This window comes from Protopterus annectens, chromosome 3.part0, assembly GCF_019279795.1.
Source record: "Protopterus annectens isolate FY-2018-M chromosome 3.part0, PAN1.0, whole genome shotgun sequence".
Lineage (NCBI taxonomy): Eukaryota > Metazoa > Chordata > Ceratodontiformes > Protopteridae > Protopterus > Protopterus annectens.
In genome coordinates, this window is record NC_056731.1 from 340,298,828 (window position 1) to 340,312,639 (window position 13,812).

Here is a 13,812-nt window from a genome sequence, read left to right on the forward strand (position 1 = left end):
TTCATGGCATCATGCATAATCTTGGTCCCATTTGCCAGACTACATATGAGGAAACTACAGTGGTACCTAAAGAATTTATGGTCCCAACACAGACACAGTCTAGAAACAGAAATCCCACTAATTCCATGCTTAAAACAGGAGTTCCTATGGTGGGCTCAGGCATGCCAGTCAAACCCAGGCCTACCCTTTCGCAGATGTCAGCCAAGCCAGACCATCACAACAGACGCTTCAGACCTAGGATGGGGGGCCCACATGCTGGACAAATGCGTGCAAGGATTGTGGACACAGGATCAACTTCACCTGCACATCAATCTAAAAGAAATGCTGGCAGTAAAACTGGCAATCCAAAAGTTCAAACCATTTCTCAAGGAGGGCCAGCTGATGATAAGGACAGACAACACTACAGTCATGTGGTACATCAACAAACAGGGAGGCACTCATTCATACCCCCTATGCAGAATGACCTTGGAGCTGTGGACCCTGGCACTCAGCTACAACATTCAGTTACAGGCAATATATGTACCGGGGAAAGACAATACTCTAGCAGACATATTAAGCAGAACCACTTCGGATGCCCACGAATGGAAGCTGCACCCGGACATCTTCAAGACCATCTCAAAGAAATGGGGAATGCCACAGATAGACCTATTCGCATCACCTCTCAATCACCAGCTCAACAAATTCTGCACAAGGACATTCCACCCACTAGCATGGAAAGTGGACTCACTCTCCTTCAACTGGAAAGGCCTAACAGCATATGCATTCCCACCTCTTCCTTTGATACACAAGGTACTACTAAAAATCAAGGAAGAGCCAAGGATAATCCTGATAGCTCCAAACTGGCCAAGACAACACTGGTACCCACTACTGAAGAGCATGTCTCGGAACAATATGTGGCCAATACCCCTGATGCCTTTGATGTTAACTCAGAACAACTACAGCATCATACATCCAAACCTAAAAACGCTGCAACTGACTGCATGGAACATTACATACCAGCAGCTAATCCAGAACTTTCCCAAAGAGTTAAAGACATTATTCTTGAAGCGCGCAGACCTTCAACAAGAAGGAACTATGCTGGAAAATGGAAAAGGTTTGTCATTTGGAGTACGGAAAGAGGAAAAGATGTGTCAAACATAGATATGCCTAACATTCTGGAGTATCTGGCCGAACTTCTTCATTCAGGCCTGTCCTACTCCTCCATCAAGATACATGCATCAGCTATTTCAGCAGAATACAGCTTTGATCCACCTGTTTTTTCGCACCCTTTGCTCAGGCAGTTCCTCAGAGGAATCAAGAATGTAAAACCTCCAAGGAAACCACCATTACCAGCTTGGGATTTAAACTTTGTGCTAGAAAAGTTGACACTATCACCCTTTGAACCAGCAGCAACAGCAGACCTACAACACCTGTCATGGAAAACTGCTTTTCTACTAGCAATTACTTCAGTAAGGAGGGTTTCAGAACTTCAGGCCTTAATGGCAGTGCAACCCTTCCTAATCTTCCACCAAGATAGAGTGTCCATGAGGACTAATCCTACATTTATGCCCAAGGTGGTATCCAGAGTGTCTTTAAACCAGGCAATCCACCTACCTACCTTCTTTCCCAACCCACAAAACAGAGGGGAAAGAATACTGCATACCTTGGATGTACATAGACAGCTACGCTACTACTTGGACAGAACAAAAAATAGCAGAAAGACTGACCAACTTTTTGTAGCCTATGCAACAGGAAGGGAAGGAAAAGCTATTTCAAACAGACAATCTCCAAATGGATAGGAAATTGCATACGATACTGTTACTCCTTCCATGGAAAACCAATTCCACAGAACATAAGACCTCATTCTACAAGGGCAACAGCCACTACCACAGCCTTCTTACGAGGAGTGGCAACCAAAGACATTATTGAGGCGGCTACTTGGACCTCCGTGCATACATTTGCCAAGCATTATAATTTGCCTCTATATTCCAGATCCCGAGCAGGGTTTGCCACTGCTGTACTGCAAGGGATCCTAAACACACCATAATCTACTTTTATCCTCCTCCCTAGTTGGCTATGGTATTCTACCCACTTGTTATGACTGCAGATGCATCCATGAAGGACATAGTACAGTTTTGTACCTACCATAAATGTAGATGTCCGAACTGGATAGCATCTGCAGTCAGGATTACCCTCCCTCCTTCCCCTCTGTGGTACTCCTAGGGTGTTTACCCTCCTAATAGCTAGCTGTTGGGGGGGAGTCTTTTATGGTGTATTTGTTTGTATATATGTACATATATGCTTATTGTTGTGTTTACCTCTATCTATTTGGAAACATTGGCATCTATCCAAATTTTAGCCTGCAAGAGGGCTACTGGCATCTGGGGCAAGAAACACTGAGGAAAATGGCGTTGGCTGATGCTTATATACCCGAAGACCAACAGAGATGACGTCGGGTGGAGTGCGACATCAGCCGAAGCCGGACCCGGACTTTGGAATCCGGCCGACTGCAGGGCTGCCTGACGACAGGACAACCCACTTGTTATGACTGCAGATGCTATCCAGTTCGGACATCTACATTTATGGTAGGTACAAAACTGTACTTTTCTGTTTATACACTCAGTAAAAGATAGGAGAGCTGTTGTAGTACTATGAAATGGCCTAAAGCCATGTTGACAGTTGGCTAGTAGGTTATATTGAGTAAGGTGGTGCATTAGCTGATGATGAATACATTTCTCCATGATTTTTGCTAAGGGAGATAAGAGTGCAATAGGTCTATAGTTAGAATAGTCATTTGAGCTACCACCTTTGTGTAAAGGAATTATGTGGGAAATTTTCCAGATAACAGGTATGGTACCCTCACTGATGGTTCTATTAATAATGAGAGATATGGGATAGGCAACTTCTTCAGCTGCTTTTTGAAGGTATTCAGATGGTAACTGATCAGCAGAAGGGGTACAAGGTTTGAGTTTTTGGATGAGTTTAAGGATGTAAGAAGTAGAGATGGGTTGTAGTTGGAATATAGGGAGATTAGTAGATGTGCCAGCATGAATATTTGCTTTGTCTATAGTAAGATGACTAGCTAGTGAATTAATGGTGTCTGTGAAAAAGGAGTTAAAGGCATTGGCAGTTTGATGTGAGGTATTCTTTTCGGTCCCAGAAGGTGAAGGTGTAGTAGAATGGCCTGGGTGTAGGAGTGAATTTAGGGTTGACCAAAACCTTTTGGGGTTGTTATGATGAGTTTGGTGTAGTTTACAATAATAGTTCTTTTTATCTGTAAGAACAGCTTTTTAGTGCTATTTCTTAATTGTCTAAAGGCTTGTTGGTCTGAGGTTGTTTTTGTACATCTCCATTTAGCCCAAGCTTTGTTCCTAAGTAATATTTTCTGTTTTGTCTCTTTGGACAGCCAGGGGGCAGGTTTAGATTTAATTCTGATAGATTGTTTTGGAGCATGTTGGTCGACTATCGATAGGAATTTGGTATTGAAATATGTGATGGCATCTTCCAGTGTTAGGGTTTTTAGAAGATCCCATTTACAGGCTTTTAATTCACTTTTGAATGATAATAGGTTGAAGTGTTTCTTGTTACGTAAAACCCTGTAGGTAGGAATGTGATTAATGTCACTCTTTTGTCTTATGATGTAAGTTAAGGAATGATCACTTACATCATCAGGCAAAGTTCCTGTTGTATATGTTTGTTGCTGTTTGTTAATAAGAATCCAATCTAAAATACTTTCTTTGTTATTGGGTTTATTAATTCTTGTGGGATTAGAGATTAGCTGAGTAAAGCCATGTAGATTAATGTGAGATGAAAAATTCTTTGTATTAGTAGAGGACCAATCACAGTTAAAGTCTCCTAAAATTATAGTTTCTTGTGGGTAGGAGGAGGATATCCAACTTAAGATATTCTCAATTGTAGTGTAATTATTGCCAGGGGGTAGGTAGATACAGATTATATAAATAGATTTTTTAGGGTTAAGTTGTAGTTTAGAGGTAAGGATCTCAGCTTTAACATCTTTTGGAGGGTCAGAGGGTTGTGCAGTGATTTCTAGTCCATTTTTAAATAGAAGTGCAACTCCTCCGCCCTTCCGTTGCATGCGGTCCATTCTCAATATGTTATATCCAGGGGGAAGTATTGCATTATCTTTAGTACTAGGTTTTAGCCATGTTTCAGTGAGACAGAAAATATCAAAGGAGTGAGTATCAAGGAGAGCATGGAGATGAGCAATCTTATTGTTAATACTGCGGATATTGAGGTGTCCTATGAGTAAGGCATTAGAGACAGTGGTAAGAACAGAGGGGAATAGTGTATGAGGTATTGTGAGGTAAATTAGTGGAGTTGTCAGTTGGTCCAGGATTGGGATGTATGTCACCATCACTAACAGTTGGTGTTTTTAGTTCGAATGATGGTTTGCAGGAGAAGTTGGTTAGGTATTTGATCCTCCTTAAGTTTGGATTATTGAAGTTAATGTGTGTAAGTCTATGGTATTTGGATAATAGGTAGCTGGGGGTACATGTGATGTTTAAATGAATATAGGTTTGGATAGGATGTTGGAAGGCTGTTTGTCTACGACAGTAACTAAAGTGGTAATAGTTAGGTGTTTCATAAGAAGTTAGGAGATATATGGTGACTAAGCCTAGGGAGCATAAATATATGAATGTTAGTTTGGTTAGCGTAGTTTTAGATATTAGAGACATATTGCTAAAAAGAGTTATAAAGCCTTTGGATATAGTTAATATTTACAAAAAGGAAACAGATTAAAGTAAGGGAAAGGTATAGTGTAGTTGAGAGCAGTAATTAAGTGAATAAGGGGAGGGTAGGTGTAGAGAGAAGGATAATATAAAATAAGTTAGGAAGGATAAGGTGGTGATGTAAGAGGGAGGTTAAAGAATGTAGAAGGGAAGGGAGTGGAGTTAAACTAATAGGCAGTTGCAAGAGATAGGAGGGCTCAGGGAGTGGGTGTGGTTAGGGAGGTATAAGTGTGAGAGCACTAGGGGTGGGTGGGATATGGGGGTAGGGTGGGGAGCGAAGCGGGGCAGAACCAGTCTGTGGTTCGTTCGGAGCCTATCAGACCTTCCAGGGAGCTTATTGCCAAAGTAAGTCAGTCAGATAAGAAACTGCTTAGTAAGGAAGGTTACTGGCAATAAATGTAAAACAAATCAGTTTGCAATTTAGTTTAGACAAAGTCCAGTATTCAAATTACTCTGTAACCCAGTGTCTGCCTTAATCATTTGTAAAGGATAAAATTCAGTTACCAAAAGAGTTAGCGAGGCAGAGATAATTAACCATCTTCAGCAGACTATAGGAAGCTTCAGACACTGAATTGTGCTGCCATCTAGTGGCATAAGAGAGTAAAGACCTCAACGTTTGGTTAGCAAGGGGGTTATTTTATAAGGGAGGTAAGATGGCTTAGGTAAGTTCCGCTAGTGTGCTGGCCCAGCTCAGACAAGGTCTTAGCGATTGTAAATGGAAAAAATAGAAACACATACATAAAGTTCCGTAAGGGCTCTCAGTTATAGACAAGCTGAGAATATAGTGATGCGTCCAAGGTTTCACACTTTAGGAAGCTGCGATGTAGCTTCTTTAAATACTAAGTTACTTTTGGGACGCCCAACAGCAGAGGGGGACAACCCGATAAGCAGCACTTGGTTTCAAGCTAAAAGGAAGAAAAAAACAGGAGTATGGTAAGTACAGGTAGAAGGTATATATGGGTAAAAGAAAGAGGCTGTAAAAATGTAGTGTAGGAGTAGGTGTGAGGACAGTGTAAAAGAACCCAAAGGTTAACAGTGAAAACCATAAAAATTAGTTTAAAGATCAAGCCAATACCTTCTAAATGACCCTACAATGAGTAAGTACATTAACAGACTTCCCCTCGAGGAGTTCACATGTACATAAGCTAACAAAAACTAGAAGTCGGTATTACAGAACAAGGTGCATTTCCTTGCATTTTTCAGTCTAGGAAATAAGTAGTGGCATATTATCTGCCTCCTTCAGCAAACAACCTAAGACAGACCCTACTACACTTTTGAACAGTTCCTGCTTACAGTCACTAAAAAACAACTTCCCAGCCAGCATAAGCAATGTAGCAATAGGAGAAAAATGACTAACAGAACACTTCTACAATGTACCCGCTTGCCATAGGTAAATAAGAGATCCCACCCAACTTCCCACACAGTAACAGCACTATAGTGATAAGAAATGTCTGCTGTTGTGGAGAATTTCCAACACAAGTATACTTTTCTGTCCTTTGGTTTGCGAGGGCTATCAGTTGTTAAGCAAAATCTGTATGTTAGTTAGTTGCTGGATGTATTTGCCCGTTAGGAAATGCACCTGTTAGTATAGTCATCCAGAGGCATGGTTGCATGTTCTTCGTGTTTCACTGTTGCAGTCATTACATTTGGGTAATCTGCTGGCAGGTTGCCCTCAGTCGGCCTAATTAACAAAGTCTTGGGTCCTGCGTCGGTTGCTGTCCCTTCTTCCATGACGTCAGGTCGTCAGGGGTATAAAACATGCAGCCGACGCCATTACATCAGTCTTTCTTGCCATGCGGTGCCCAAAGTAGAAGCAGTTTGCAAGTGCAGGTCGGCCGACTCCTGAAATTTTCGTTTTCAAGTTTCAGCTCCGAAGTCTTCAACTTAAAGCGAAGTACCCCGTTAGGGAAACTTTTCTTGCTCCTTACCGATGTCAGTAAAAGTTAATAATTGCATTACTTGTAGAAAGCAAATACCTCATAAAGATTTTCATTCATACTGTATTCCTTGCCTAGGCCCTGACCATGACGTACCTTACTGTCAGTTTTGTGCTTTATTTAATCAGCGCACTATCCGTCGTCGTTCTATTTTTGCCTCTCATTATTTCGGTTCTCGGTTTAATTATCCAGAAATGTCATCGGTTAGCCATCCGACTACTGGGATTCCGAAAAAAACACAAAGATAAAGACAGAGACAGGCCGTCGAGGTCTAAAACTGCCGACGATGCTTCTCCTAAGCCAGTCGCCAGTTCGCCGGTACTCAGTGAGGCGCTTTTGCAGCCCCTGATGCCCACTACTTCTGATTCGCAGGCCTCTACTGAGACCCATTTGTAATCCGGTATGCCACGAGATACTTAAACTATGGAAACCGCGGATGTCCCTACCTTGGATGGGTCCAGAGCCGCTGTGCAGGCACCGGCTTCTGAGGGTGTGTTCAGGTCTACAGACTTGCATATTAAAACGAAACCTCCTTCATTACTAAGGCCTAAATCTCAGTCCATGTCTAAAAAATCGACGCTCAGGCGCTTATGCCTAAAAAACAAATGATAAAAATGGCTGAAGATCTAACAACTCTAATCAGGGGTAGTCACCCCCCCCCCCCCGCCCCACCACCAAGAGAACTAAGGCTGAGCTTGCTTGTGAATCTTCTGATCAGGATTCTATTTCTTCTGACTCTTCTAATGACCTGGATTTGTCCATATCTACTTAGGAGGATTCTGATGCAGAGAATTCCATTCCCTCTGCTTCCCCTCCTGAGGATTTTTCTTTTGGGGAAACTTTACATTCTTTAAGGGAGCATTTCCACTGGAAAAGCTAGGAATTTTCTGATTCAAAAAAGAGGCTTAGAGATTTCTTTCTTCTACTTCAGCATAGGCCTTTGGCTATACCTCCTGTATTAGACATTGTTGATAATGTGTTTTCGGAATCCAGTTTGGCCCCTGATTCTTTGCCTCCAGCTCTTAGTAAGCCTGTCAGGTACTACAGGGTTCCTGAGTCCCACAAGTTCCTTTTCAAAAATACTGTTGCAGATCCAGAAATCATTCTCAGGGACCGAAGGGCATTAAGGTTTCTACTGCTAAAAACCCTACCCCTTCTGATAGAGACTCCAGGGCGCTAGATGTGGTAAAAAGGTTTATACTTCTGCAACCTTGGCAATCAGAGCTTTAAACTGCCAATTTCATATGTTAAAATATCAACAGCATATTATTGGACTGCTTAAACAGAAAATGATGTTGATTCCTGACTGTGGAAAATAAAGATTTACAGGATTTAATGCATTCTGCTGAACAAGTTGGAAAACATACTTTGCAATGTGGTTTTGATTCTTTAGAGGCCTCCTGCAGGGTTGCTGGAGCAATCTTTGCCTGATCATGTTAAAGCTAAATTGTTGGATGCTCCTTTAAGTCAGGACCGCCTGTTTGGCAATAAGGCTGAAGGAGTTCTAAAAAAGATGGAGGATAAAGCTAAATCTATGCAAACTGTTAAAGATTTCTTACAAGTGCAACCTCCAAGATTTAGTAGGCACTGGCCTACTAAAAATTGGTCCTTTCCAGCCCCTTCCAGATCCTCTCAAGCCAAACCCAGACACAGCAAAAACCCAGGTTTCAGTCCCAGTGGACTCTCAGAACTAAGCAGTGGCGGGCCTCCACTTCCTAATCTGGAAGTAACAAGACACCCCCCTATAGTAAACAGTCTGAATGACTTCCTTTTAAATTTACCAAGCACTTATCTTTTAACTGCCCTTTGGGGGGAAAGATTGCTCTTCATGCAAAGAACTGACAACTCATAAACCAGGACAAATGGGTTTTAAATATAGTGTCTTAGGGATACAGATTTCATTTCCACACGTTGCCAACACCAAACAGGTGGCCAGAGGCTCAAAAACAAGTACTTTCCCTCTTAAGCATGGGGGCTATTCAACTAGTACCAGAAGAGGAAAAGGGACAAGGTTTCTATTCCAGGCTTTTTTTGGTACCCAGAAAAGACAAATCATGGCGTCCAGTCCTGGACCTGTCCACTCTAAACACCTTTCTGGAGATTCCAAAATTCAAGATGCTGACTCTTCACCAGATGTTCATAGTGTTTCACTGTTGCAGTCATTACACTTGGGTTATCCTGCTGGCAGGCTACCCGCAGTCGGCCAGAGTTCCAAAGTCTAGGTCTGGCGTCAGTTGCTGTCGCCTCTTCCCTGATGTCAGTGCGCTAGGGGTATAAAAGATGCACCCGACGCCATTTTCTTCAGTCTTTCTTGCCGCGTGGTGCCCGAAGCAGAAGCAGTTTGCAAGTGCCGGTTGGCCGACTCCTGAGATTTTCGAAATATAGTTTCAGAATCGAAGTCTTCAATAAAGCTAAGTACCCCGTTGGGGAAACTTTTTCTTGCTCCAGACCGATGTCAGTAAAAGTTAACAATTGTATTTTTTGTGGGAAGCAAATACCTCATAAGGACTTTCACTCTTACTGCATTCCTTGCCTAGGCCCTGACCACGATGTTACTAGTTGTCAGTTTTGTGCTAGAGTCAACAAACGCACCATTAAAAGTTGGTTTGTTTTTGCATTACATTACTTTGGCTGGAGGTTTAACTATATAATGCCGTTGGAACAACTGACGACCGGAATTCATAAAAAACGCAGAGACAAGGAAAAGGACAGGCATCAGAGGTCCAAAACCGACGACGAAGCCTCTTCTAGGCCAGTCGCCGGTTCGCTGGTTCTCAGTGAGACGCCTTCGCAGCCCCTGAACCCACTACCTCAGAGCCACAGGCCGTATCCGACTCCCATGTGGAGACAACTAGGCCTCTGAATACTCAAGGTATTGGGCCTACGGAAAATATTCCCTCAGATGGGTCCGGAGCCGCTGAGCAAGCATCGGCTTCTGTGGGTGTTTTCAGACCTCCATAGCTTACTATTAAATCCTCTGCAGCAACCAAAGTACAGTCAAAGACACCACTAAAAACAAAGAAACAAGTACAGCATTCTCCTGGACAGTCAAACATGCCAAAGAAACAGATGCTTAAAATGGCCGAAGACTTAATTACTTTGATCAGGGGTTCCCACCCCCCTCCTCATAAAAGGCCTAGGCAAGACACGGACTATGATTCCTCTGACCAGGTTTCTATTTCCTCTGATTCCTCTTCAGATCAGGGCTGTTCTCTTCCTCTTCAGATCAGGGCTGTTCTCTTCCTCCCTATGAGGACTCTGATGCTGAAGAATCTATCCCTTCAGCCTCTCCACCTGAGGATTACTCTTTTGGGGAAACTCTGCACACTATGAGGGAACATTTTCACTGGGAGAGCCAGGATTATTCAGAATCCAAGAAAAGGCTCAGAGATTTTCTTTTACTGCTTCAACACAGGCCCTTGGCTATCCCCCCCTGTGCTTGATATAGTTTATGATGTTTTCTCTGAATCCAGTCTGTCTCCTGATTCTTTACCCCCTGCACCAGTCAAGCCAGACAGGTATTTCAGGGTCCCTGACTCTCATAAATTTCTTTATAAAATCCCTGCTGCTGACCCTGAAACAATTTCTCAGGGTCCCAAAGGGGTTAAGGCTTCCACTGCTAAAAACCGTGATGTTCATCGTGTTACACTGCTGCAGTCATTACACTTGGGTTATTCTGCTGTCAGGCGGTTCCACAGTCGGCCTGAGTTCCAAAGTCTTGGTCCGGCGTCGGTTGCTGTCGCCTCCTCCCTGATGTCAGTGCGACAGGGGTATATAAGATGCAGCCAATGCCATTTTCTTCAGTCTTTCTTGCCGCGCAGTGCCCATAGCAAAAGCAGTTCGCAAGTGCCGGTCAGCCGACTCCTGAGATTTTCATTCCGAATCCAGAACCGAAGTGTTCTACAAAGCTAAGTACCCCATTGGGGAAACTTTTTCTTGCCTCAGACCGATGTCAGTAAAAGTTAATAACTGTATTTCTTGTGGGAAGCAAATACCTCATAAGGATTTCCATTCTTATTGTATCCCATGCCTAGGCCCAGACCACGTCGTCTCTGGTTGTCGGTTTTGTGCTAGGTTTAACAAGCGCACTCTTAAACGTCTGTTTGATTTTGCCCAACATTATTTTGGCAGAAAATTTAATTACACCATGCTGTCAGTACTTTGACGACCGGAATTCATAAAAAGCGCAAAGACAAGGACAGGCGTCCGAGGCCCAAAACTGACGACGAGGCCTCTTCTAGGCCAGCCGCCGGTTCTCAGCGAGGCTCCTTCCCAGCTCCTGACGACCGCTTCTGCAGAATCACAGGCCGCCTCCGACTCCCACGTGGAGATGGCTGGGCTTTCGGACGCACAAGTTTTTCAGCCTACCGAAACCGACCCTGCAGAGGGATCCGGAGTAGCTGAGCAACCAGCAGCTTCAGAGGGTGTCTTCAGACCTACTCAGTTATGCATTAAACCCTCTTCTAAGTCTAAGCCTCCTTTAAAAACAAAGAAACAAATACAGCATTCTCCAGGACAGGTCTCCATGCCTAAGAAACAAATGCTCAAAATAGCCGAAAACCTAATCACTCTGATCAGGGGGTTCCATCCCCCACCTGATAAAAGGCCTAGGCAGGATGCAGACTGACTCATCCGACCACGTGTCCATTTCCTCAGATTCATCCTCAGACCTCGGATATTCTTTACCCCCTTATGAGGATTCTGATGCTGAGGAATCCATTCCATTAGCCTCTCCGCCTGTGGATTACTCCTTTGGGGAAACCTTATATACCATGATGAGCATTTCCATTGGGAAGGCCAGGATTACTCAGAATCCAAGAAAAGGCTCAGAGACTTCCTATTATTACCTCAACACAGACCCCTTGCTATTCCGCCAGTTAGATATTGTGGATGATGTGTATACTGAATCCAGCTTAAATCCTGATTCCTTACCTCCAGCTCCAGTTAAACCTGACAGATATTACAGAGTCCCTGTCTCACACAAATTTCTGAAAAAAAGCCCTGTTGCTGACCCTGAAACTATTTCTCAGGGACCCAAAGGGGTTAAGGCCTCATCAGCAAAGAATCCAGTTCCCTCTGACAGAGATTCCAGAGCATTAGACAGATGGGGAAAGAAAGTATATACGTCTGCAACTTTAGCAATGAGAGCCTTAAATTGTCAGTTTCACATGCTAAAATATCAGCAATTTTTGATGTCTCAGTTGAAACAAAAAATGCTTCCAGATTCAGATCCTCCTAATTTTAAAGAAATGCAGGATTTATTGCATGCTGCTGAACAAGTGGGAAAACATACTTTGCAATGTGGTTTTGATTCTTTAGAGGCCTCCTGTAGAGCAGCAGTTACAGGCTCTGTCATTAGAAGACATGCTTAGATAAAAGAACATACGTTACCAGATCATGTTAAAGCAAAATTACTGGATGCACCTTTGCAGCAGGATATGTTGTTTGGAGTTAAGGCAGAAGAGGTATTAAAGAAAATGGAGGATAAGGCAAAATCTGTGCAAACAGTGAAGGATTTCTTACAGGTTCAGCCTCCTCGATTTAGCAGAAACTGGCCAACAAAGAATTGGTCCTTTCCAGTTACGGACAGACCTCAAAGGGGCAGATACAGACGTCCAAGAGGTAGAGGTCAACCACAAGGTCCTTACAGGCCTCGACAATGGGGTGCATCAGGCCAGAAAGAAGGGGAAGACAGGCACCAACCATATGAAAAGCAGCCCCAATGACTTCCCACTGCAGCTGCCAAACAACTCTCTCTTGGCAGCCCCCTTGGGAGGAAAACTGGCACTTTTCTATCACAATTGGCATATGATCACCAAAGACAAATGGGTTCTCAATATTGTATCTCAAGGTTACAGGTTCCACTTTCACACTCTGCCAAGGTTAAAAGGAATGCCAAATCTGCCACCAAATCAATGGGCAGAGGCTCAAAAACAAATTACAGCACTCATGAACATGGGAGCTATTCAAAAGGTACCACCACAGGAACAAGGACACGGATTTTACTCAAGACCCTTTCTGGTTCCCAGAAAAGACAAAGCCTGGAGGCCCATTCTAGATCTTTCTTCTCTAAACACTTAACTGGATGTTCCGAAATTCAAAATGTTGACATTACAGCAGCTTCTTCCCATGCTGGGCAAGCAAGCTTGGCTCGTGACCTTGGACCTCAAGGAGGCATACCTGCATGTCCCTCTCAGACAAAACTGCAGAAGATACCTCAGATTCATAGCTGGTCCAATGCACTATCAATTCTCTGCACTGCCCTTTGGCTTATCTACTGCGCCCAGGGTCTTCACAAAGTGCCTGGCACCAGTAATTACATTTTGCAGACAGAAAAGAATTCAAATTTACCTGTACCTGGACGACTGCCTGATTCAAGCAGAGAGCAAGGACATTCTTCTAAAGCATCTGGCGTTTGTAAAAAAAGTTATTAAGTTGCCTGGGGTACACAGTAAACGAAAAAAAAATCAAAACTAGTGCCCTCACAAGAGATAATATTCCTGGGTGCCAGCTTGAACACAACGGCCCAGATGGCTTATCTCATGCCAGACAAGCAAGGACAAACTGACTCAATACTTTCAATTGATGGCAACAAAGACCCAACTCCCTGCAAGAAAAATTCTGCAGGCCTTGGGCTACATGGCATCTTGCATACTACTAATTCCATATGCCAGACTGCATATTAGGAAACTACAATGGTACCTAAAGAGTGTATGGTCTCAACACTGTCAAAGTTTGGAAACTGTTATACCACTAATTCCTTGCCTTAAACAGGAGTTTCGATGGTGGGCTCAAGCTTGTCACCTCAACAAGGGGCAGCCTTTTACTCAACCCACACCCAGGCAAACACTGACAACAGATGCATCGGATTACGCCTAGGGGAGCACACATGGCAGGAAAATGTATTCAGGGCAAGTGGCCCGCAGAACAAAGGCATCTTCACATCAATCAAAAAGAGATGCTAGCTGTACAAAATGCCCGTATAGCTTTCAAGGACCTGCTGCATCCAGGACAACTACTAAAGACAGACAACACCACAGTTATATGGTACATAAACAAGCAAGGGGGCACTCACTCCTACCCCCTCTGCAGACAAGCCATGACCTTGTGGAACACAGCTATAAACTGTCAAGTTCATCTGCAAG

At 43.4% G+C, this 13,812-nt stretch overlaps 1 protein-coding gene across 3 annotated transcripts in view; it reads left to right on the forward strand.

Annotated features, from left to right (window-relative positions):
- The window catches only part of CDK13 (cyclin dependent kinase 13), a 2,153,482-nt gene that overhangs the window by 1,192,887 nt on the left and 946,783 nt on the right, over positions 1-13,812 (forward strand). The window lies entirely within an intron of this gene.